Here is a 25,820-nt window from a genome sequence, read left to right on the forward strand (position 1 = left end):
TATATGTATTTATCTGTCTTATAAATATTGATTTAATTTTAATAAAAATTATTTAATTGATGCAATTGACTTAATTTAATAAAAAGGAATAAGATTAAAATTATAATTGTGTAAAAAAACTAATGGAGAATAATAATAATTAAAGAATTTAAAACACACATAAAATAAAATTGATATTAACATAATAGAGTTTTATAGATATTTTCATAGTGTTACTATTTAAATAGTATAGCAAATGTTTAACATATAATCGACTAACCAAATTATTAAAAAAATTAAATTATAAATGAATTCTTTTTCTTTTTTTTCTTTTCGAAAACTTACGGTCTTCGTTTTAAAATTTAATTCAGAGTTGACAAATCTTTATTGATAACTTGATATTGATGATTTATATTGAATGTCTTTTATGTTAAAATCAGTGTATTTCGCATCGAAAGTTTTAATCTCCTTCGAGAAGCTGCGGGTTCTCTAATCTGATCTAAACGCGAATACCCACGAGATCGAAATAATCCGTACATGACATTATTCATCATCTTTGCTCGTTCAATGCGTGCTTGCCAAAGTAAGAACTTACTGACTTGAGACGCGCATCGCATGGGAGATTCCGTTCAATCACGATCTTCCGGTATTCCCAGGAGTGCGATTACTTGGCCAGGGGTACATCGATGCAGACGTATCATGCGATGCATCCCTCCGGCCTCTTCCTCTCTCTCCCGACTCCGATATTCCGCGAGCTTCTTGCCACCCCCATACCTCTCATGCACCGTCCACGCACTCCCGAATAACTTTAGTTACTTTGCTCGACTGTTAGGTACCCGAAGCCAGCGAAGTACGAAACTCTCGGCTCCTAGGAGAGTCCTAGGTAATCACCGAACTTCGTCGCTCCCTCGGGAACGGGCAGCGGGGCCTCACCCCACGATTCCGATCCCGGCACCAGGAGCCGATATAACTTTGTTCCTGGGGGTGCAGTACCGCTTCACGAGCCAAGGCGATCCCATAGCTGTGGCATGATGCTCGCGATGGATTTCTATTGCGCAACTCATATTATTATTGCTACGCATATTTCTCGTCTCGAAGAAAGCGTTTTACTTGAAACATATTCTGATTGCAATACTAAATCTTTTCTTTATATGAAATAACAAAAGTTTATTAGAAAATTTATCTTTTAGGCTCTTATAAATTTTTCAATCGTTGATATGTCACAATGTGATTTTAATACAATATATAATATTGTATTAAATGTTTTAGATGGATAATTTTAAATTATAAATTTTTGTTTCAATTTTATCTATTATGCATTTATCAGAAATGTATATCTTTTTTTAACTTAAATATTCTTATTTATTTCATATCTTACATATTCTTAATTATTTCATGCTAATACAGAATTATCTGTAAATTTAGTTTATTTTAATAACACAAATTTGGTTTATTTTAATAACTTAAACATAGATTAAAATGTCTCAATATTTAATATCATTCATGCGATACATTCAAAGTTATTTGAGGTAATTATGAGCAAATAAAGCAATTAATATTTAATTGCTTTATTTGCTCATAATATATAATATCGATTAATATTTAATCGATAATATATTGAGTATATATTTATTTAAACTTAAAAAAATTTCACATTTTACAGAGTGATCTTTTGATCAAAATGGACACACACATATATAAATCTTAATAAGATGTTTAATTAGGTTTTAATAATTAGATAATTTAAAAAATCTAATTATTAAAACCGGACGCGGAGAATTTAGAGTTATATGAAAAGTCAGTTAATATCGGGCATCATTTAAAGTAACACGTCTATAAAAGCATCATTTAAAAGATTATCGACTAAATAATCGTTCGGATTTAAAAACAATTGAAGCATTCTTGAAAATGGTATGATTCGTCTTTATTTCGCGACTGGTCTACAAATCTCGAGAATTTCATTCTTATCGCGAGTGTTCTTGGCGAAACGGGTCGATGGACAATAAGGCTGTTGGATGGATCCGCGTATCTCAACAATGGTGGCTTATTATCTCGAACAAAAGCAGAGTTATGCTTTCCCCTCGTCGGAGATGGGTGCTGGTCACCCCCGGGAAAGACGATGGTGACCGTAAGCCTACTAATGGATTCCTTCAGCGGCAGCTGTCGCCTTAAGATTGACCGACTTCACCTGAATTAATCTTGATGTCTGTGCCACACCGTTTTCAGTAAATTACGACCACCAAGAAAATACGTTCCCCTTTTGTTGCATCCCTATAATAGGACTTACGCAAACTTGTGTGCGGTGCGTAAAGCTGATAAAGGAAACTTGTCCCATTAGAAAATGTCGTGTTTGCTATGCAGTTATTTCATTAAATATTCTTAACACTTAGCGTTACATCTTTGATGAAATTTCCGCAATATTTTTTATTCGATACAACATTAAAAAGGTTCTGTTGATATTTTTACTACGGAAAATAACAATTTGAAACTTTTGGAAGAAAACGCATTTGTTGATTAAAGACAAATCATATAACTCGTCCAACGATTTTCTCAGAGATGGCGTATGGAGCCATTTTGTGAACTGCTTAAATACAGAGAAGAAGGGTTAATTATTGATCGTAGATGTTCGATGCTTTGCTACAGCCACCTACGCGATTTAGGAGCAAGTTTCTGATTTCTGTTCTCTGAACTGCTCCAAAAGAATCGGTCGGTAACACGCCTACGTATGTTTATTTAATTAATTAATTAAAATTTAATATATATTTATATTTAATTTTTTATGAAATTTATATGGAATTTATTTATAAAATTCCGCAGATGATATATAATTTTTTCAAATAATTTTCGTTCTATTAAAGACACGCGATAAATTCTAATAATTTCCGCGAGATTATATAAAGATTATTGTATATAAAATATTGTGAAATTAAACAAGAAAATAATTAAGTGAAATTTTAATTTTGTAAGAGAGCAACATTTTTTGATTTGAAAAGAGTTTTCTAGAATTTTATTTGTGTTTTTATATGAATCACTTTATAAATCGTGTCACTTTAAAAAATTATATATAATTATTAAAATTTCATTTAATCACTTGTCACTGCGAAACGAATTCTGTTTTACTCGACGTCACGATACCTACTGATCTCCTTGCTGCAGGAAGCAATGAGGAATGAAACCTCGAAGATGCGATTTTTCGAAACCAGTCCTTGCCCATTACCGGAATTAAAGGCTAGTCAAACGCGTTCAGTTCCGTAACCGACAAACTAGTCTGCGTACAGCATGCGTAAAGCATCTTGATGGACCAGAGTAGCGACCGGTTCGCATCGCACGAGAAAAGAATATATATATATATATATATATATATATATATATATATATATATCGAGAATACATTTTGAGACCGGACATCGAGATGACCAACCGGTCCAGCAGATGTTGGTCCAGCTGCTGGAGTAGTTGTGATTATTAAACATAAACGAAATGAGACAGGAAGCAAAAGAATGGGATGCGGATTTAGTTTTGTAGGGTAAATTTTATTATTTATTCTCGTTCTCTCTCTGTGTGGCCTGCGCCAAAATTTGTTTATTTGTTCACTCAAAAATATATTGATACATTTTTTGTTTCTGTTACAATATTACAAGTTTCTTCTGCACGTTTTGTGTATATAAGTTATAATTTGTAATTATATATATCTTTCACGCACACAGCTATGCTATCGTATATATATTTCTTTTAAATGTAGTTATAAAATATAAAGAAATTTATTATGAAATACATACATAATTAATTTAATTTTATAGGTTTTTTTTAATACAGATGAAAGTTTAAAAAGCTATATATGAATTTATTTATTATTCAGATCGTAAAACTAAATAAAACATTATATATTATATAAATAAATTTTGTGTATAATGCAATAAAATGAAAATTCTAAACTTTATTTTTTTCGGACATACGATAGTTTAGCTTCGAAGTGCAAATTAAGCTATTATAAAAATAATATTTTAATCATCATGTGACAGTTTCAACGGTAACATATTATTGATGTCTATTTTGACAAATATGAATATAATATGATATAATATAATATAGAATGGATTTATGATTTATACGTATAAATAAATAAATATTTGTTATACATTAAAACCAGAAATGGTATGTAATTTACGGGCTGATTAGTACGTAAGTTATTAGAGATGACATATTATTATAAAGAGATATAATGATATAATCAATCATAAATATTGCATATCCAATTAATGACGCTTGTTTTTCAATTGTTTATTTTACTATATTAAATAATGCAACACACTACTCACGCTATTTTTAAATATAAGACATTTGAGCAAGCTGCATATGGGTATTCCTACTCATTTAATTGAAAATATAATATAAAATGAGGTAAAAATGTGACTATAAAATTGCAACACACGAATTTATATCTCATTTATAATGTTTTAATAAATTGATTTTTACATCAATCTCAAAATAATATACATGCATATAAGTATTATCTGTGAAGCTAGTGAGCAACTCTTATTTATTCATGCATGCTAAAATAAAATTCAAGCAATGTATTAAAATATCTTTCTACATTCTAAAGAATTGTGATTTTCATTACTTTTGTTTTTTAGAACTGTATTTCAATAAAATTTTATATATTCATTAAAAAAAATAATTCCGATTTGTTTTATAAATATAATTATTCACTTGAATATTTGTATAATTATTTCTCGAAAATAATTTTTCACGATTAGAAATATATTATTGTACACAGAGTCAGATACCTTTTAAAATTTACAGCATTCGTAATTAACAAAGGCAAGTTAGCGATGATCAAAAATTCTCAAAAGCAATAATTTCATCGCATAATGTAAACAGCGCAGTTCCCAAAGCCAAAAGAACGAAATTAAACTCGTTTAAAATGTACACGGGCTGATTAGTACGTAAACACCGAGTAGTGGAGAGCCGCTTTGTAAACAATTAGTCGTCTGTAGGAGCCGCGAAGGTGGAGTGCGTGCTAATAGGCCGCGATGAAGAATGAAACTTGGCCGGCCGCGAGAATAATCCGGTGAAATGAAGCCGGTAAATAAATAATTAAATAATTAGCGCGCGGCAGTCGCGCCACTGACTGTCGTGTATTTCTCAGTCGCGTGCGTTTAACAGTCGCCGGCGTAAAAGAAAAAATGAGAAAAAAAGGAAGTGCCTCTGGTAGAATCTAATGGGAAGTATTTTGACCGTATTACGTTCGTGCGCTGCGCTAAGACTGAGGACAATTCCTTCACGTTACCTCGGCGGCGTGAATTTCTCGTAAAGGCCTGAAAATAGCGAGCTACCCGCGTCCGGTGGCTCTCAACCCTTCGTCTTCCCAAATTTTCGTCCTTTTGCGGAAATGCAAATTACGCGTTTGCATAGCGTTGGCGAGATTTTTTATTGCTGAGTTAAATGCGACATTTGGTGGTAGAATAAAGAATACTTTAATGATATTTTTATAAGAGAAACATCTCGATTTAAATAACCGTGTTAAAAATGTGTATTTTTATTAAACTTATCATGGTTATTATAATAATGTCAATTTTACGATTGTATTTTCAATAAATTTTATAATATAAAAAATTTACTTTATTTTTTGTGTAGATGGATATATTTGTTTTAAATATAATATTATAAATAGATTTGGATTAGAGAATTTTTATATTCTTTTTTTTATTTTAATGTGTGACTTTTCAAAGGTATTAACTAAATAATAGAATTTTTTACATTTATATGAATATTATAATAAGAATATGAAGTATGTGTATTGTGTATATTTTTGCATCTGTTTTGTATGGAATATTTTCTAGATTTTCAATCGCTTGCAATTAAATTGATACTTTAATATTCTCAAAGAACTTTAAACAATAAATAATCAAGTGATACGATAAAATTTATAGACGAAAAGAAATCTGATTTTTATCTATATTCAGTTTAAAAAATAAATGAAACAAGTCGCTAGGAAATATCTATAAATAACATATGATTTTTAATTAAATTTTCTTTGCGATGATCTTTCTACCACGACATATTTCTCTCACATAGATTTATAAAATATTTAGAAACTTCTTGTGTATATCTGTATATCCATATTATTTACACGTTAAATCTCTGAGAGTCACCTAAGTCAGCGGAATGCGACGCGGGATATGAACTTTTCTTGGCCGTATTTCAACACCGTTTCTACTTTACGCCCTTCCGGTGGCGTGCGCGCGCGTGAAGGTAGAATGAGTAAAAAGGGAAAAAAAAGATGCGAGCGAGGCGAGAGTATGGGTGATGCGAGAGCGTGTACCGTTTTATCGCGCGGTTTATCTCGCTCTCTTGCATCCCGACGCCGTTCTGAAGTCCAGTGTTGGCCGTCGAGACGCAAGCAGGGGTAAGAACGCTAATTGGGAAGCCCGGGGTCGTTTCTTCCACCCGTCTTGGAAAAAGCGCGCGACTACCCTCTGCCCTCTGCCTTCTGCCGTCTGACGGTTTTTTACTGACGCCCCCGCTAAAACAGATTAAGGCTCCGAGTCCTTCGCGCGCTCACTTACGCAGCTCGCGTTAATTTGAATATATGCATGTTAATTCGGAGAATTTTGAGATACGCGATTAACACAGTCTAGCTTATATTTTGCTTAACGCGCTGCTCGTGTTTCTCAAGTTATTTTTTAACTGCTCGTTTTTTGAAATACAGATAAACGGAATCGTATTTTTTGATGAATTCTAAAGTACATGTACATCTTATATTATCGATAGTATTCTATTAGAATACTATTGACATTTACAAAAAAATTGGATTAGTAGAGTATTAATTTTTAATTAAGTTGCTTTAAAAAATGAAAAAATTCTTTAAGAAAATTACAATTCTTCTACATTTGAGAATTTATACCTATCGAATTCTTTGATAATTTCGTGGATTTACATGATATAAAATATTAGATTTTAAATTTTAAAAAGCGAGCATATATAAACTATTAAATTATTGTATGGGAGACTTCGGTCATTTTGCAATGAAGTGAATAATTTGAGTTGTTACGTAAGCGATAATATTAATTTATGATATGCATATTTTAAATTAGATTTACATACGTTTATTATGTAATATTTCGTATATTAAATTTGATATATTATGACAACTCGGTGAAATTATATAAAAGCTAATTTTCAAACTGCGTATATTTTCGATCGAAAGCCTGCATGCAATAATCAAACGCATTAATACAAGAATTAAATTTTTTCGTTGGACAGATTTGTAGATATGTATTTCTTTCAGCGACTGTACATAGTCGAGATTTCAAAACGGGAAAAGTTCTGTCCATTGAACTTTGGTCAATCCTGGACGCGATGGGTTGGGAAAAGAAAGGGGTGTACCGCAGCAAGGGGTTTGAAAAATTCATATAGGTAGTACCGGAAATTAAGATTGTTACCTATGGGCGTGGCATGGGCCTGTTACAACTTTTTCAATGGCATGATATACACTTGGAAAATGGAGCAATCCTAATTTTTTATCGCTTTTATTGCAACTATCTTAATTAATTTTTATTATCGTGAGAAGAGAATTAGATTTAAATAATTTTCGTTTATCATTCTTTTTCACAATTTTCATAAATCTTGAATATTTTTGTCAAAGATATTGCAGTTGCGGAATATTTTTATCGAATTTATAAGAAATTATACAATAAAAAACAAAGGAAAACCAGTTTGCATTTTCAGGAATTTTAAAATTTCTATGATTTAAAATAATGTTTATAAATAAGTGAATAATAAAAACAATTGCCGATGAGAATAAAAATCGAGAATTACAAAATAAGAGAAAGTCATCTTTTTCTTTCGGTATGCATATGCGATTATTTTAAGATAATGAAAGTTTCTTTTAGTGCACATTCTCGTTGCGCTCATTAAAGTTTTCCACTGCAAGAGAAATAAAAGCTGGTAAGGAAATTAAGTTAAAAGTTTCTCTGCAGGCAAAAATTTTTCCTCTTGCATGACCATGTTCGAATAATATAGTTAAAGCATTAAAAGTATTTTTGTCGTATTACGTTGAAAAAGATGTCGTTGTTGGAAATTAAAACTTTTTCTTCCTTGATGAAATTATGTAGTTTCTGTTGATAGATCTTGAGAACATTGTCTATTTTATAGCAATTTATATTTTCAAAATTCTCTCCCTCTTAAAGATTTTGTAAATTTTAATGAATATTTCAAAATGAAATATATTCATATTTATATTTTACATATGTATCTAAATGTCAATATCTTTATATATTTTTACAGACAACTAATTTTCATACATATGTTTTGTAAAATTTTTTCCAAATATTTTCCAAAAAATAAAGTAATTATATTCAATAATTATAAGTCAATTATATTCTTGATCATTTTCTTGATTTTATTCTTTTCGATGAAATTTCTGTTTCGATTCTTGAATTATACTTGAGTTATACTTTATGTATTGTGAGATGTATTATCATCTCATTGTACTGATAAATGCTGTGCAAAGATGTACATTTATTCCCTTCTGCAGAGAAAGCTCAAATCAATTTAGTCTTGTATGTTTACTTTTTGCAATTTATTCACGAAAGTATATTTTTGCGCCGCTCTCATTGTCGTGAAAATATTTTCCCCTGAGTCATTTCTTCGGCGGTAAGGTCACGGCGGCTGCGAGGTCGTTCTGGATAATTTTCGGGAGGGTCGCGACCGCCACAGAAAACGCATGAAGTGGCCTCCACTTTTGCGTAGGTTTATGCTTTCCGGTTCCTCCCGTCGCTATTATCCGGCCTCTTCTGTTCTCCAGTCGCGTTGTGCCTGAAACAATAAAACACATTCATGAATGAAACCCTTCTCTGGCCATCTCCGTACCCTTCTCCCGTCCTGCAGCACGTCCCGACGCTAGACAACCTCGCACCCCTCCGCGCTCTCAGGAGCGTGGACTACCACCCTCTTTTAACGCGCTTTATCATACTCCTTCCATTCATTCGCGGCCTCTAGTAATAAAGTCAAAGGTGGGACGCGAGTGATGGAAGTCGGAGGTCGGGGTCGGAAGATCTTCCTACGTGACTTCACACATGCACGCACTCCCGCACGCACGCACGCACGCAACGTAAAGAAAAGTTGTGCGATACCTTGTATTCATAAGGGGGTGAGCCCCGATAGTTATATTTAGAAAGGATACTCTTGAGCTCATACAAATGGCATGTCTACCCTCTTCATCATTTTCTCCGTAATTTTCTGTTTCGTTCCATAGCTTCATTTTTCGCTCTAATTTTATCATTATTATGCTCTATTTATGAGAGCAGAATAATTTTGATAAAAAAACTAACTTTAAAAATTAAAATTCAAATAGAAGAATTCCGTGAAATGTTTAATTTTTTGAAGAATAACATATTATTATCATATTAATTTCTTTCTTCTTAATCTCTTATTTTTCTTAATCTCTCACTTTACATGTATAATATTTCCGCTTCGTTTTTTTCAGGATTAGTTCAGTTTATTTGTGATTGTTTCTCCAAGAGCTAACAATTGTTCGTATTGCTTCTATGTGTATAAGATTCAAAATGTATGCATCAAAGAAACAATGGTGAATTCGCTGGCAAGGAGCGCGAAATATACGCGTTGGGAACGAGAAACGGAGCGCATCTTCGTGTATTATAAAAGGATTTCTTCGTTTCCCATCAAAGAAACGAATAGATGCATTTAAATGTTAAGAGACTTTAGAGACGAAAGAAAGAAAGAGAAAAATGGGATAACAGAAAACTCCGGAAGTTGTGTGATATGTACATACATATATATATAAATATATATATATATATATATATATATATATGTATGTATGTGTATGTGTGTGTGTGTGTATATATATATGTATGTCTATATGTATATATATGTATATATACACTATATATTTATAGTGAGAGAAGAGACAGAAGGAACAGAGAGAGAAGACTTCTCATTCGTAGCACAGACCTAGAGATCGCAGTGGGCATCCATTGGCTAGAACTATGGGGTGGGTTGGCAGCGCTATGGGCTACTATCGGTTCCTTGGGGATGTTTCCACCCCTATTTCTACCAACTACCCCCTTACGGTATACACCGAATACACTGGTATAGTTATACAGACTCGTACGTGCCGAGCTGTTGGGTATTGATCGTCGTTGGCTCCAGAATACCACGTTCTACCTACTTCTCCTTCACCTGCAGTAACGCGTCCTTACACATCCTTACTCGTCCTTCCGCGGCCTGAGTCGCATCCCGCACCGTCCCATTGCACGAGTCGATTTTCTGTACGGATACCAATTGCCTGGAGCGAGACCGGGCTCGATATCGATTGCGTTTCGTCGATTCGGGGAGAAATAACTTGTATCGTCAATCGAAATAATAGATTTCTTAGAATTCTTTATATTTAAAATTATATTTATATATTTTATTCTCACAAGTTTAGAATCGATTTTTCTTTAGTGATTATTTGACTGGAAACTTTAAAATGCATAATAGTGTGCAATTTTTATTTTTTTTTTATTTTTATTTTAAAATAATTAAATTCTAAATTCAATATTATTGATATTAGAAAAAAATTATGAATCAATGATATAAATTATGCGCAAAAATTTTCAGTATGACAATAAAAAGAAATTAGATGAAGAAAAAGACAGTAATAATATAAATATGAGGTAGAGAGTGATTTCTGGAATTTCATAGTCATTTGTGGTAGATATCCGTGAAATTAAACGGAAATGGAAATCAGGAAAAACTGGAGAAAAAAAGAGAAAGAGTAGTGCAACGAAGAAAGGGCGAAATTTGCCATATAATCGAAGATTCTTATCTTTATTGGCGGAATACCGCGTATCTTCGGAAGCGAAAGGGCCAATGGAAATGAGGACATTCCATTCTCTGACAGGATCGGGTCTCTCCGATTAAGGACCCATCTAATCCTTCCAATCTGACTCCGTGTCCTGCAGCTCCCACTATTTCTCTCTGTTTCTCTCTCTTCCCTTACATGCGTAAACGAGATGCTTACACTCACAAATAAATGCAAATATGTGCTTGACGTGAGTTAGCTGAGAAACTATTCGCAACGGTTCTTTGGTGTAAAACCAAGCATTACCAAAGTCTCCGTAATTAAATCAGATACTTAAAATATAATCGTAATAAATCAATTTAAGAACTTTCGAATAAAATTTTCAGATAATACAATCGAATTGTCATAAATAATTTACGATAGTCAGTAAAAAAATATAGACAAAAGATTAAGAGATTTAATTTTATCTGCTATAGCTGATGCTTTATTAATTAATTTTTATTAATCAGCTAAATAAAAATTCTTCTTGCGCTATATTACATCATTTACCAAGAAATAGAAAATATTTGTAGTAATTATTATTTGAAAGATAGACTAGTTTGAAGTATATACCTGCGTGTACGTTATTTTCATAAGGACATAATACATATAAGAGATTTGTATTACTTTATAATCAAGTGAATTAAGCATAATACTTGTCTACTATTGAAAATAGACTCCATGGCACATCACATCAAGTGATCAATTATAAGAGATAAAAAATTTATTTAGAATTTACTCTTTCTCAATTAACTTAAGATAATTTTTTACAATAGCAACATATAAATTCGATTTTGTAATATGAACAATTTCCAACAAATCGCAAAATTGTAACATTATTGAAACGAACAATGAATTCGATTCTACTTTAAATATGTTTTATATAAATTCTATTTATATATGTATATTAAATTATTTATATGCGACAAATATATATATATATATAGGAGACCGCAAATGCACATACAAGCAACAGGAAATCTAATTAAGATATTTCTTCTGACTTGCAACGATAAGAAATTTTGCGAGCTATCTTGGCGTCTTTCCTTCTGCTGGAGGGGGTAAGTCAGAATGGTGGATGAAGAGGGTGGGGCGAATGGTGCGGGGAGCCACATTTTCCAGAGAGGGTAAGACGAGGGTTACGTGGTGGTAGTGATGGTGGTGGTGGCAGTCTAACGTTTCCAGGGGGAATACGAGGGGGATTCGAAAGGAAAGGCGGGGTAACAAGATGGCCGCAGCTACTGGCGAAGTAGGGGAAGTAAGACATTTATCCGTAAACAAGAGGCTGCTACTCTATGCGGTATGTTTGCCGGTATCGAGAAAGTAACTTTTGTAAGTCCCTTTAAATCAGCATTCTTCGCGTTTTATGACTACGATGACGATGTTTCAATGCGGCAGCTTTAAGCAACTTCGTGATAATAGGATTTTCTCTTCGAGGACGCGCATGATGTCTGTTCGCGCATAATTAGTCGGATATTACAGGTCCTATTTAATATAATACATAGGAAATCGTGCTATTTAATTGTTTATAAGCTCCCTTTTGAAGCATCCTATAAGAGATACTGTCGGCGTCACACAATCAGAGATGTGAGTAACCTTGTGGTTAACTTCCACATGTACGCGTGGACGAATTAACTCTCGGCACTAATCTATTAATTAATCTCATTATATTAATATTTCTGTGGGAAAATTCTCGTCTTTCGTATCGCGCATTTGTTAATTCATGATGTTCTATATATTACATGTAACACGCGTATTTAAAAAATTTATTCAGAATTATTTCTTTATCGAACAATTGCCAATAGTTCTTTGTAAAAAGAACAGATTTACAAACAAGAGAATATAAAGTTTCTTTAAGTAAAATTGATTATAATGCATCTTAATAGATGCTTATTGCATCTTATATAAAATTGCAACTTATCACGTGTCTTAATTTGATAATTATATAGGCATATAATTATGATGAAATAGGGATATAAAGCGTGAGAAGAAGAGTCAATCGTTGAATACCACTGTTACAAAACGCACGATTCTCGAGGAATCAATGCGTGCACGTCACACCGATTATCGCTAGCACATTATCTACGTCAGCTTACGCCAAATTTTGGTTAATAACTACCGGCACGGTAATCCTTTATTATGGAGCGGCAGAATCGCATTAGCATAAAAACGTAATTATACCGGCGCGTCAGAGCGCGCTATTCGTAATATTCCGTAATACGGCGGCGTAGCCTCTCGATAATTTCGTCTCAGTCGTGCGTGCAAAAGTTTCCATCAGTTCGGACGTAGCTCTATGTTTAGATATTGTACGGAACAAATACGAAGATATTAATACATGTATTCTTTTCTTTCATAGTTTCTATCGCATTATGCGTGAAAAAAATAGTATTTTTAATCTAGTCTAATTGTGACTTTGTTAAAATATATTTATGGTTAGCCTCTACATAACTTTCCGTTATTTTCTATTATTTTTCATCTTTAGCATTTCTTACGACTTCAAAAAACAAGCAGGTTGATTTCCTGCGAGAAAGTACTTGTCTACGTGTTCTTGGACGAGCAGCGTGACGCTGCGGTGAGAAAGCACGTGACCTTCTTTTTCTCGCCTGCGATCGCGAGGAGACGCGGAAAGCGAGCGGTATGATCGATCCGCTGGTAAACGCGCCAGCCGGTACTCGGGCGGAAAATAGCGTTCGGTGGATGTTGACTACGGCGGCTCTACCCTTCGACAACTCGAACGAGAATGTGCCCGGTTGGATGTACATAGCTTTACAGGAAGTCACTCTGTACCTTCGTTGAATGACCAGTAACACACGTGGCCGCTGCGACGCGTCTATGTATGTGTGCGGGCACGTGTGTGTTTTCTCCGTGTCCGCGATGTATGCGTGTAATGTTCCGCGCATTGGCGCAACGAAGCGCGCGTTTTTGTGTGCGTGCATGTATACGCGTGTTGGTGCACGGACGGGAGGGTGGTGGTAGCTGCCCGGACAGAGAAATGAGAATAGTGTCGGTCTACGAGCTGAGTGGAGTTGGTGAGCAAATTGCTCAAAGTAATTAATCGCTTTTGCCGGGTTGGCTTGCCACGCTGCCGGCTGAAGCTCATCCGAGGGGTGGCACCAGGTACCCCAGGAAAAGCTATCGAGGGACTCGCTTAAAATGGCCGACTTAGCGTCTAGCTTGGACGAAATGCCCGGGTGACAATAACTGAAGCCCGTGTGTGTACACATCGAGCTCGGCGGCTTCCAAAGTAAGGAGGAAGCCGTCTCATGGTAGCTTTATTGCGGAAAGTAGTAGAATGTGTCTTATGAAGTAATGTATCACTAAGTAAGGAACATTTTAGGAGTATTTACGATCAACCAATTACATTTCGTTTAATTTTTAAACCTAATTTCTTAATCTTCGATTTTATCGTATATTTTGCGACGATAATATTATGATATTATTAATTTTTTTATTTATAGACAAAAATATTTATTTATATGATATCTTATAATTGTTGATACTTATAATTATTGTAACTTTTATTATTCACGCGTTATATATTTATAATGTTGCATTTATAATGTTTGCTGGGTATTTTAATGTTTAGAAAGTATTATACATACGTGATAAAGTACGGTAATATCACGGATGAGTGTGTGTTAGAAATTTTGTACATCGGTTTAGGATCGGACATGTAAAGTTTGAAGTACTCGTTATCCTCTTTCGTACGTTCGCCGCGCAACTTTTCGAAACATCGTTGGTCGGTTTGAACCTACATATCGTTTTATTCCATTCGTGTAGTATAAACTCATTCTGGATAAGTTTTGTTATGTTGCACATGTTATACAGAGTACTTTCTGTCTCTTACATCTTTAAAATATACGTATATTTATTTCTGAAAAAATATCATATGAATCATTCTGCATAAATTTTGATGGTTATATAAATCTGCTGTGTCCCATGGTAGTATTTACATTAAAATAGAAGTAGTAATTGCTTCATGAATGAATAAATAATTTACGAGCTTATTAATGATATATATTCGATCTCAATAAGCTTTATATTTGCCACACATATATTACATATCTTTACTTTTGTATATAATTTTTAAAGCATCATATGGAAACTCATTTTTCGCGATAGATGTTACTTCTTATAATAGTATGATTCATTTCTTGTTGACAAATATCTCGCTTTTTTTCTGTGAAAATAATAATTAATTACTCAATTCAAAAAACGAACGATAAAAAGTGTAGGAATATAAAATATATGTGAAGAATTAATTATATCGATTTAATTTAATAAATCATTATTATTATTATATCTCTATTAGAGATATCTCTTGTAATTCTAACATATAATCTTTTCTATAAAAATTTCTATAAGAACTTAGTACTGTTTGTTTAATTTTGTCTATTTCAACATCCAAAAGAATTGCTATATCTGGAGCAATATATATATATATATATATATATATATATATATATAATTATTATTCATCAATCATGATTAGTAAAGACAGATAAGAAAATCATGAATAAGCGTCATGCTCTAAAAATAGATAATAATAGTAGACAAATATAAAGTCTTGAAAGTAGGTGAAACGTCATTCCGGCTTGCGGTTTAAATTTTGTAGAGGATGAGAACGGAGCAATTTGTAAAATTAGTTTTCGTCCCTGGTGACGTTTGATAGGTCGTGGCGCATCTTCGTCTGGAGACGCCGCGTCTCGTGAGATTCTACCGCAGGCATCGCGTGTACATCGCGGTGGTTTCGCGAAAGCTGCATCAGGATGGGCGCATGCGCGCTGATCGCTGTTTCCCCCCGATCACGAGGGGGTGGCTGAACGAAAGGCATGAAAGAGCGAGGGGCGGAAGTGCGAGGACGACTAAGACAGACTATGAGAAGAGCGCGAGTGGAGAACGAAGAGGTTGATCTCAACAGCGTGAAGTAGACGCGACGGTGCGAGCGAGAACGTGGTGAGGACAATCGGACGAGATAGGGGGAGGAGAAGGCCGGGGGAAAGCGAAGGGCGAAGACGAAGACTTGACGTAATGAGAACCTAAAGTAAACGAAGCGGCGCATACGAGGGATGTAGTCGGGCAGGGGATAAATATCTTAGACGATATAAATGTAAAACCGTCTGAGGTAGCGAAAATATGAAGAAGTAAATAATGAAATTATATAAAGAGAATAATAGTAAATTAAATATGATATTTAAAGAAGAAAAGAAATATAATTTTAAGAAATGTAAAGATAAGAACAGTTTAATTAAAAATGAAAAGAGCTCTTTTTAAGATAATAAAAGACGTGTAAAAGAAAACGAATAATAGGATTGAAAGAATGTAAGTAGAGGATAATAAGACAGACATATATGAGAAATGTGCAGATGGATTAAAGACATATCTCTCTCCGACGTAACGAAGTAAGTGAACGAGTCAGTTAAGTTTTCAGCGCGCTTAGGAGGCTCAAATAAGAAGAAGAGGACGAAGAATCGTCGGACAACTTTCTACTTCGAGAAAGCAACTAGGGCTGACTAGCATCATCTAGTAGTGCCTAGAAAAGGGGGTGGGTGCTTTCATCCGCGGAACTGGGCGCGACTAACCTCTATCGATCGTAAGAAGACTTCCACACCTACGGACCTCACACTTCCTCGCGCCGCGCGTCCTATACTGGGTGGATCGCGTATAAATAAATAAACCGGCCGAGGCACCTGAGCGGCTGCCCATCCGCGTGATTGCACGCAGCGTTCCATTACTCATGCTACTTCATAGCTTCCCGGTTGATTTCGCACCTCGCAAGTTCTCGCCGTCTGATAGGTTACTCAACTTTCACGCTTATGATGAAAACTGACGTATATTTAGATCAATATTAACGCGAAGAATTAAATTATGCGATATTATAATTTATAAAATGTAATAGGCTATAAAATGAAAGATATACACATGACTATTAAACACTTCTGCGCATAAATCTTTAAGTTAAAAGATTAAGAGATAAGGTAGAAGAATAAAAGATAAGATTTATGCAGTTTTTTATTTAAAAATAAATTAAATAATTTATTCAAAATATGATTACTCATTATGACCTATGTGCATGTATTTCATAAATAATAATAATAATAATATATATACGAAATTAAATAAAAAATATTTATTTAAAAAAAGGTATGACAAAAGTATGACAAATATTAACATTTTTAAAAAATTTGTTAAAAATATATTTTTCTAGTATTTTCTGGTATTGTTAAATGTATTTTCTAGTATTTTTCTAATATTTTTCTGTATTGTTTACTTTAAATAGAAATATCAACAAATGAAGAAATAATGGTATGTATGAAAAACTATAATCACTTTTGCATTTTTGAATACGTACATTAATACAATTTGTCTGTGTGATTGTCGTAACGTTATATGAATATTTTGATCGTTATAAAGAAATAAAAAAAATCGAGCTAAACGATGAAAACCAAAATGGCTATTTATATGAAAAAAATAGAGAAAATCATTTGTCATCTGTGTCGTAGTAAAATTGCATGAGAATAATAAGTATAAAATTATACAATAAATAATTAAAATGTATATATTTCCATTACTTATTGTATTTTAAACATTATTAGTTTATGTATAATTTTATAGTATGTTTTATAGTATATTCTTTACAGAGTATTAGAGAATTAATTAAGACATTGAATTCTTGATGATTTATGTGTATCTGTAGACTGTGCTAAGATAAAATTATGGTCGACTTATCGCATTACGTAAATTGAATTTACGTCTGCACATGTCTTGCATACATTAAAAATTAAAGCAATGATATGCGTGAGAATAAGATAAAAAAAATATAATATTTAATATAAATTGTATCAATTATATGTTATGTTATATAAATATTTTAATTTATATGACATTTATCGCACATTGAAATATTCTTTATTATTTGCATTATTTTTAATCAGTTAATATCATTTAATTTTAGAACAAGGCGTTACTATAAAAAAATGGTGAAATTAATCTCAACAAATCTTCACAGCATTACTAACTGCATCTTTTATCACGACAACAAAAGATAATATAATCCATTTTCTACACGTAAAAACTATGATGATGTCAATGCATTTTTATTTTATTTTTCTGACAAAGTTTCTGCTTTTTTACTTTTACTTTTTAAAAGTATGCACAATATTATTATAGTTAATAAGAAATAATAATTTGATAATTTTGTCCATTTCGTGCAATGAATTTATAATGCTGAAAATTTTGATATAAATATTTGCCTGACATTGTACAATATTTAACGCTATTTAATATATAAAAAATATAAATGCAATGCTGTCAGGATAGAATTTATTCAGAATAAAGCAAAATTGTTATATATTTAGTAAACATTAAAAAATTATGATAAAGTATTTATAATATTGTTAAGTTGAACAATTTACTATTAATTTAAAAATAACATCATATAAAACGATTCATCAAACGATCACGTAAAAAGATTCTGATACTGATTTGTATGAGACCCAGTTGCATTAGAGAATCGCGTTAGAGGACCAAGAAGATCTTTAGTAACCAAATAATAAGGAATGAGTAATTGATTTGAATTATTTTTTAGGCCTACGATTTTTGTTAGGTTATTATAGTCTTGTAAATTTATATATAGTTTTGGAAACTTATATATATATATATATATATATATATATATATATATATATAGAAATATTATTAAATAATATCATTTATAAATATATTTAAACATTATTTTTAAACATATTTAAATAATATTATTATTATTTATGAAATACATACACAAATACATATACAAAATTCATGGTGAATGATCCTATTATGATTAAACGAAATCTTGTACAAATCTTACTTTTTACTTCTACTCTATTTTAATTTAATTTTTTAACTAGGTAATTATTTATTATGGTAACAAGTGGTCAATTATTCTTTTATAAGTGCAACGTGTCTCGTTTTTGTAAACTGGCCGGACTATTAATTACGACGCTGCATGTCTGCGGCGCAGTGCACGTAGGTGCATAAAACCGGCTGAAACGTTCTTAAATCACTTTGTGCGAGCACGTCGTGTCGCGGCGAGACGACTCGTGCTCTCGGCGCGCTTGCTGGCGTTTCCTGCCACATTTAAATCCCTTTATCTTGGACCACCCGTTGCATCCGCCAGATTCAAAGGTCGGTTTTGCAGGACCGCGGCTTCGTAAGAAGCGCAGCTTCACCGACGTGCTGGTTCGCGACATAAGAACATCGCTGATGGTGGTAGTGGAGGCGGTGACGGCGGCGGCGATAGTGGCGCAAAGGGGTTAGCAGAAGGGGGGGAGGGTTGAGAAGAGAGTGGCGGGAGGAGGTGACGGCGAGGGTTGAGACGGGAAACTAAGTTGTATTGATCCTAGGCTGCAGGGGTGGAAAACCAGGCAGGGTTAGTACGTGTTCTTAATCGCCAAGTGACCGCCCTCTCTCTCTTCCTCTTCTCCTCTTACTCCTCCGCCTCCTTCGCCTCTTCCTGCTTCTCCACCTTCCACCCGCTCTTGCTCCGAACCATCCTCTCTCCCCTTGCCCGTCGCCACATCCGACCGGTTAAAGGGGCCTCTCTTCTCGCTCTCGAGAATTGTGCATCCTCTTTTCCCCTCACAAAATCGCCGACGCCATTCGGCCAAGGGATTGTTTCAGGATTAGGTAAGGAATCGCGGTATTGTTCACCGTTTCATCGTATGAAGTTATTGTGCGGAACGAATCGCATCTTAAATTGCTTGCAGATAGAAGTTTATTATTGATGAAATGACATTTAAGCCCTTTCAGTTGTTAGGTAACCTGGCCGATTTCTAATAGCATTTTATACAGTTGTTTTTGAATTTCCTTGAATAGATAAAAAATTATTTTGTTTAATTAACACAGGCCTCACCATCTTATCTAAAAACTAAAGAAGCATGTTATAATGATGAAGACTGAAGTGAAGATCCAAATAATATTATTTCTATTTTCGCGATGCTAATATTTTTATTTGTACCACGTCCGCGTATCACGTATTTTTATATGATATATAAGTTAATATTAGTTACTTTATTATTATCTCGTGTTCTATAATGGCCATTGCTTTTTATATAATTTTTTTATGCGTCTTTTTTTCAATGCCTGTCTCCAGTCTTACCCTCGGCCACAGACAGTTTTTTTTAACACGTCCTACGCTTTCTTTTATAAGCACGTCCGACGATAGATGCACGGCCTTGAAACGATTGCAGCTGCAACGGCGACAGTCTCGAATTAATTAACAGTTCCCAGGCAAGTTTAATAGCGAGTTTAACCGAACTTTTAGACAATCGTTTTAGATTGGTCCGTTGTTTTCCGCGTTATTGCTGTGACATATACGAGGGTTGCGTACGAAGTTCGAATTAAACTATCGCGCGTTGTTCCTCGGCGGAGCGCGGAGCGCTAAATACGAGCTTACATCTGCAAGCCAGAAATTCCAGTTTATCTTCTGAATTCCTGACCGAACACTTTTCGTACAATATACTCCGAGCCTTCCGCTCTCACCGCACGTTTAACAACGTAAACATGACTATTTAATTCCTATCCTTTTATCTGTAAGCCTTCACTTTACATCGAATATGCATTTTATGTATCTGTACCAGGGAAATGTAGAAGCAGCTTCTTTTAGCTCTAAATGCATGATAGAGATGCCCTCAGAGATTTTTCGCAATAACGTTTTTTGAATGTGACAAAAATTACTAATTTTACTCGAATATTATGTATTATACGTAGCGTGAATGATAATGCTAATATAAAAATTTATAGCTGCATTAGCTCAAGCGGATTCGCGGTACGTTTAACGTATTTGAAATAGGAAAACGCAAAAACTTTTTAACGTTAATTCCCTGTAACTTTATGAGGAGAAACATGTTTTGCTATTTGACATGTATATTTCTTTTATGTATATTCTTTTTACAGTTAAAAAAAATTTTTACAGCTTTTTATCGTATACTCATTCCGCTTCATCTTCTGGATCTGCGATTTTATTTGAAAAAAGACATGATAGGTACTTCGAGAGGCTGACAAGCCGTGTCAGTTGGCGAATTATTTCGCTTAAAATTCAAAACGGTGAAAGATACGCGGAGAGATGTCGGCATTAATTGGATTCTGCCGAAACTCGCGCGTTACCGTCGCGCTGACTGGATAGCAAGGATGATGTGAAGGGGTGAAAACACGATTAACGAGTATATTCGGCCGTTGTGTTACAATTTGGTGCGTTCTATCCTCTCACGCAGCAAATAAATTTTATATTTATAATGCGATAACGATTAATAATATCTTTTACAATACTTATTTTCTTATATCTTATAAAATAGAAATATTTTATATTATAATCCATTTTTCTTAAATTTATTTTCTTTTTACGATAATTTTTATACGGAAATTATTTTATGTTTAAATCAATATAGATTGTCTGCAAAAGGTATAATAGAGTCAACGATTGAAATAAACATGTGAAATAAAATTTTCTCTGATTCATTTTAAGACCGGTTTCGGAGAAGAATCTGTCCCACGACCTTTAACTTCTCTAGAATATATTCCCCTCTCGAAGAGATATTTCCCCTCTCGAAGAGAGAAGTTATTCTGCTTTGAAATCCGGATCGCGGGGTCCAGAAGCTGTATTGCTTAGAAGACATTCTAGGATACGTGAGATTTCTATATAAGAAAGCATCTCGGACTTTTATATTTTGTGTGTGAACATGCATTATTATTCTTTTATATTATATTCTAATATTTAAATTAAGTATATGAACAAATAATTTAAAAAAATGATATACAGAAATCAATAACGAAATACTTTTTATTTTATAATACACATTAAATTTATAATAACTATTAGAATTTAATATACATAATTTAACATAATATATTTTAAATTACATGATAGCAATAACTTCTCTATTAAATAAATATTAAATTAATCAACTTATTTTCTTGCGTAACGTTTGAGAGAATACAACACATGTATTCTTGATCGGATATAGATGGTACGTCATTAATTTATCGTTGATGCGCGAATGGACTTTCAACATTTTCACAACGCAAATTAAGTTAGTAATCGCGCGTAGTGATCGCAACCGCTACATTCGAAGTGATCGATATCAATCGCTAGGGGGTTATCGAGTAAAACTCGCTACCATCCGGGCCGAACTATGCTCGACGCTGCGTTACAGCCACGTTGATCGCATAATTTCTCGCGGTGCAACGGTAATATTTCCGGCTTGTCTCATTGCGTGGCCGCGGCGTAGTTCGGCCGCAAACAAACCCCGAAACAACAATTGATTCCGGCGAACACGTCGCGTCGCACACCGTGTGCAAAACATCGAACAACGGGTTTTCTTGCTCGCCAATGGACAGGGGGGTAGTGTCGCGCCAGCCCGGAAATTTACGGGATTGTATCCGCGCGAGTAGCTTTTTGCACGGCAACGACACGACTTTGCTTCGCCGTTAATTACACGCTGATAAGTTTCCTACGGCGACTAGGGGAAGAGAAAGAGAGAAAAAGAGAGAAAAAGGAAAGAATTTACTGACAAAAGTTAAACGATCTATTTATAGATTGAACTTGCGCTCACGCTTTGGATGCGCGAAAAATGTTTAGTCTCACGAATCAAGACGTATACTCGTTCATTTCGCTCAAGATATATCGCCTTGTAGAAATTTATCCGTTGCATTTGTAAAAAGTTTGGGAGCCCGCAAAAATTTAACTTTTAAATTCGTGAGAATAATCTTACTACGTGTTTATCTGAATTTTCATGAAAAATTTGTATTTGCATTTAGGTGCATTTATCTCAGAAAAATTATATTCTAATCGTACCATAGTTAAGAAATAATCTTAGCAATTCTCTTTAAAAAATAGATTATTTGATTTATAGATGACAATAATTTGGTGATTCTTATTTAGTATCTCAAGACATTGATAGTATATGACTTGCGTGCGCTCGCATTCTTAAGCTCTCAAGTTTAACAATTTTAGTATCCACTCGCAATGCGTTCGTCGGATTCTCGGAAAATCTCATTCTCCCGCCGAATGTCGAGCGAATCTTAATCGGCCGCCGGAAATACGTTGCGAGATGTATAATACTCGGTAGGAAATGACGTCATCACTCAGTGTAACGTTAGAGAGGGAGAAAGGGAGAGGTGCGTAGCGAGAGGATGAGACGGTTGTGGACGAGACTGGAGAGAGTAGATAGAGAGAGAGAGAGAGAGAGAGAGAGGAGAGCGAAGGGGGATTTTCGCGAAATCCTGGCAGGTAGCATCAGCTGAGTTATGCTCGTATTTCCCGTCAACACATCCGATGATGTCTACGGTAATGTAACCGAAATGTATGAACGTTTCGTGCTGCCACATTTGCACGAGTAAACCTCCACCGCTGTGATCAGCCGACAAGTATGTGTGCGCGTGAAACAAAATCAAGAGGGTTGGAAAACTGATAATAAAAGAATGCGTTTTGTCTAGATAGTTGCACATATAATACATAGAATTAGTGGATTAAAAAATACAAAATAATGTAAGTTTCAAGTAGATATTTTCATAATTAAATATAGTGAATGGAAAATAAAAAAAATATATCGAAATCGTAGTGAAATATAGATTTTATAAATAATGATTATTCAAATGCATTAAATATAAAGATATTATTATTATTAGTACTATTCTTCTACACATTTTATTTCTACATAATATACAATATATAATTTGCATAAAAAAATAATTAAAAAATAATTAAATTCTATGGATGTTTTGAGGATAAAATTTATAATATGCTCCAGTTTTTGTCTTCTTTTATACCACTAATAAGTTATCTAGTCTCGTTGTGAAAAATCGCGCCTCAATATTCTTTTTTCGATGCGTATCTCACGGCCAATGAATCGATCGTATCTCGTTCACTTTCTCCGGAAAATAAACGCCGAACGTGCGGCGTGCGCGAGAGGGAAGAAGGGTGAATCGGGTGGTGAGTTCGATTCTCTTTCAACCCCACCACCGGCTTTCCCGCGGAACAGCCGCATGCGCCGTAAAAAAGCACGGCCGCTACGAGTTTCGTTTCACTCTTCGGGGTTCGTCTACCCATTGCCCGATAAAAAAGCTCTGCTTGCGCGGCTCTCGTTCGTCACGGACATACCGTTCGTTCGCGGTTCGCGTTTTCATCATCATCGTTGCCGTTTTCGTCATTGAAATATTATCGTCGTGATTATTATCGTCACCGTCGTGCAAATGCTTCGTCATTATCGATCTTTATTTCGGGAGAAGAAACGAGAGGAACTGAGGAAGAAGAATGCCGCTCGGTTCCGACGGGAAAACGGATGTGAGGAAAGAAGTGCGTCCATACTGGGCCTGGACGGACGCGGAGATGCGAGAATAGGATGAGAGGGTGGGGAGGGTGGTGAGAGAGTGTTAAGAAGATGAAAATCCGGCGGATGCTCCACAAGCGGCATCTTTCCGCCCGCCACCTATGTGTTCCTCTGCGATCGTCGTGACCGACGTCCATGGTGGCTTCCACGTCGGCGATAAGGGTTGCTTCTCGGTGGAAAACCGTGGGGTGAGAACGACGTACAGACCACGCCTCTTGTCTAAGGTTACCCCCACCGATACGAATTCTCCCCGCACGGTCTCTCCTCGTGCCGGGAACCTAAGATTTTTCCACTTCGTCTCCCCGTCGCCCCGCTTTTCCTCCCGTTCACCACCCTCGCCGTCGTTACCCTCTTCGCTTCTTCCCTCTCTCCTTCTCTTTCCGTGTAGCTTGGCCACCCCATCCGCTCCCCTCGTGGTAGGAGCATGCCGACCCCCTTCTTCTATTGATCCGGCACTAAGGTGGTTTCTTGCGCCCTCCCGGAGACCGCTACACGGATCTCGCAATGCTGCCCGAAAGCTTCCTCGTATCTTCTTTTTTCTTCATCCCCTACTTTACGCCACGTAACCTTGAATGTTCTCCGCCGGTGCTTTTTTGCACGTGTTCCGGCTTTTGGCGGGTGCTTTGCATGCGTGATGTCGTACTCGTATGTGAATGTTTTTTTAATGGAATAAATGCTTCTCTATTTTGAAGAATCGATTTTTAGGTGAGCGATGAAAACATTTCGCGATTAAATGCATGTTTTTATATAATTAACTCGTATTCTTCTAGTTGGTCTTTCACAACTTGATTTCAATTTCGCACTACTTATCAAAAATATACATCGAGTATATCGCAAGATTTTTATATATTCTGTTCTTGAAATAATAATTCATTTGAAAAATTGTTCAAAGAATTCATATATGAAGCAGCATGTTACCGTAACTTTAAAAGCAAGTGATGAATCGTTTACCTACGACATTATTCGCGTACGATTTCATGATTTTCTCTTCAGCGAGCGCTTTCTCTTTGGACTGTCGACATTTCAGAATAGATCGCTATAAGATCGCAACGATTACGTAGGATGTTGCATGGTAGTTCCATAGGTACGCGTATATAATATAACACGGTCTATGTTCTATGGTGAATGAGCATGGGGTGTGGGTCGCGCGGCAAGAGGGAGAACGGAGGCAATGGGGGAGGTGGAGGGCGAGCTTGAGCGGTGCTTTAGCCGGGGGCTGTTAAACACGGCGGGTCTTATCGGTAAAACTGTTCTGTACAGGACTACCACGTTCAGCCATTGGCCGCGAGAGTATCTCTGGCCTTATACTCGTTGTCTGCTAGGTATGCATACGAGGTACATTACGCGACGTTAATGCCCGCGTGCTAAAATCGTTCGCGGAAAGCGAAGACTCGCTGAAATCCTGTAAACCTTGTCGAGACGTTGCTTAAGCTGTCACGCTTGCACACATCGAGGTCAGACATTCTAGCTACGCCACAGCATTGGACAACAGAATATCTTTTTGTCTATCAACAAGAGTGATTTTTCACAGAATTTTTAATCATGAATATATTAATTTCATATTAAAGTAATTATCTTTGCAGATATCAAAAATATAAAAATGATTTTCTATATAAAGTTGC

The 25,820-nt window shown here is 34.9% G+C and overlaps 1 long non-coding RNA gene across 1 annotated transcript in view; it reads left to right on the forward strand.

Moving 5' to 3' along the window:
• LOC109610048 overlaps positions 1-25,820 on the forward strand; it is a 64,487-nt gene that overhangs the window by 21,938 nt on the left and 16,729 nt on the right. The window lies entirely within an intron of this gene.

This window comes from Camponotus floridanus, unplaced genomic scaffold (genome assembly GCF_003227725.1).
Source record: "Camponotus floridanus strain SB8 unplaced genomic scaffold, Cflo_v7.5 scaffold6, whole genome shotgun sequence".
NCBI lineage: Eukaryota > Metazoa > Arthropoda > Insecta > Hymenoptera > Formicidae > Camponotus > Camponotus floridanus.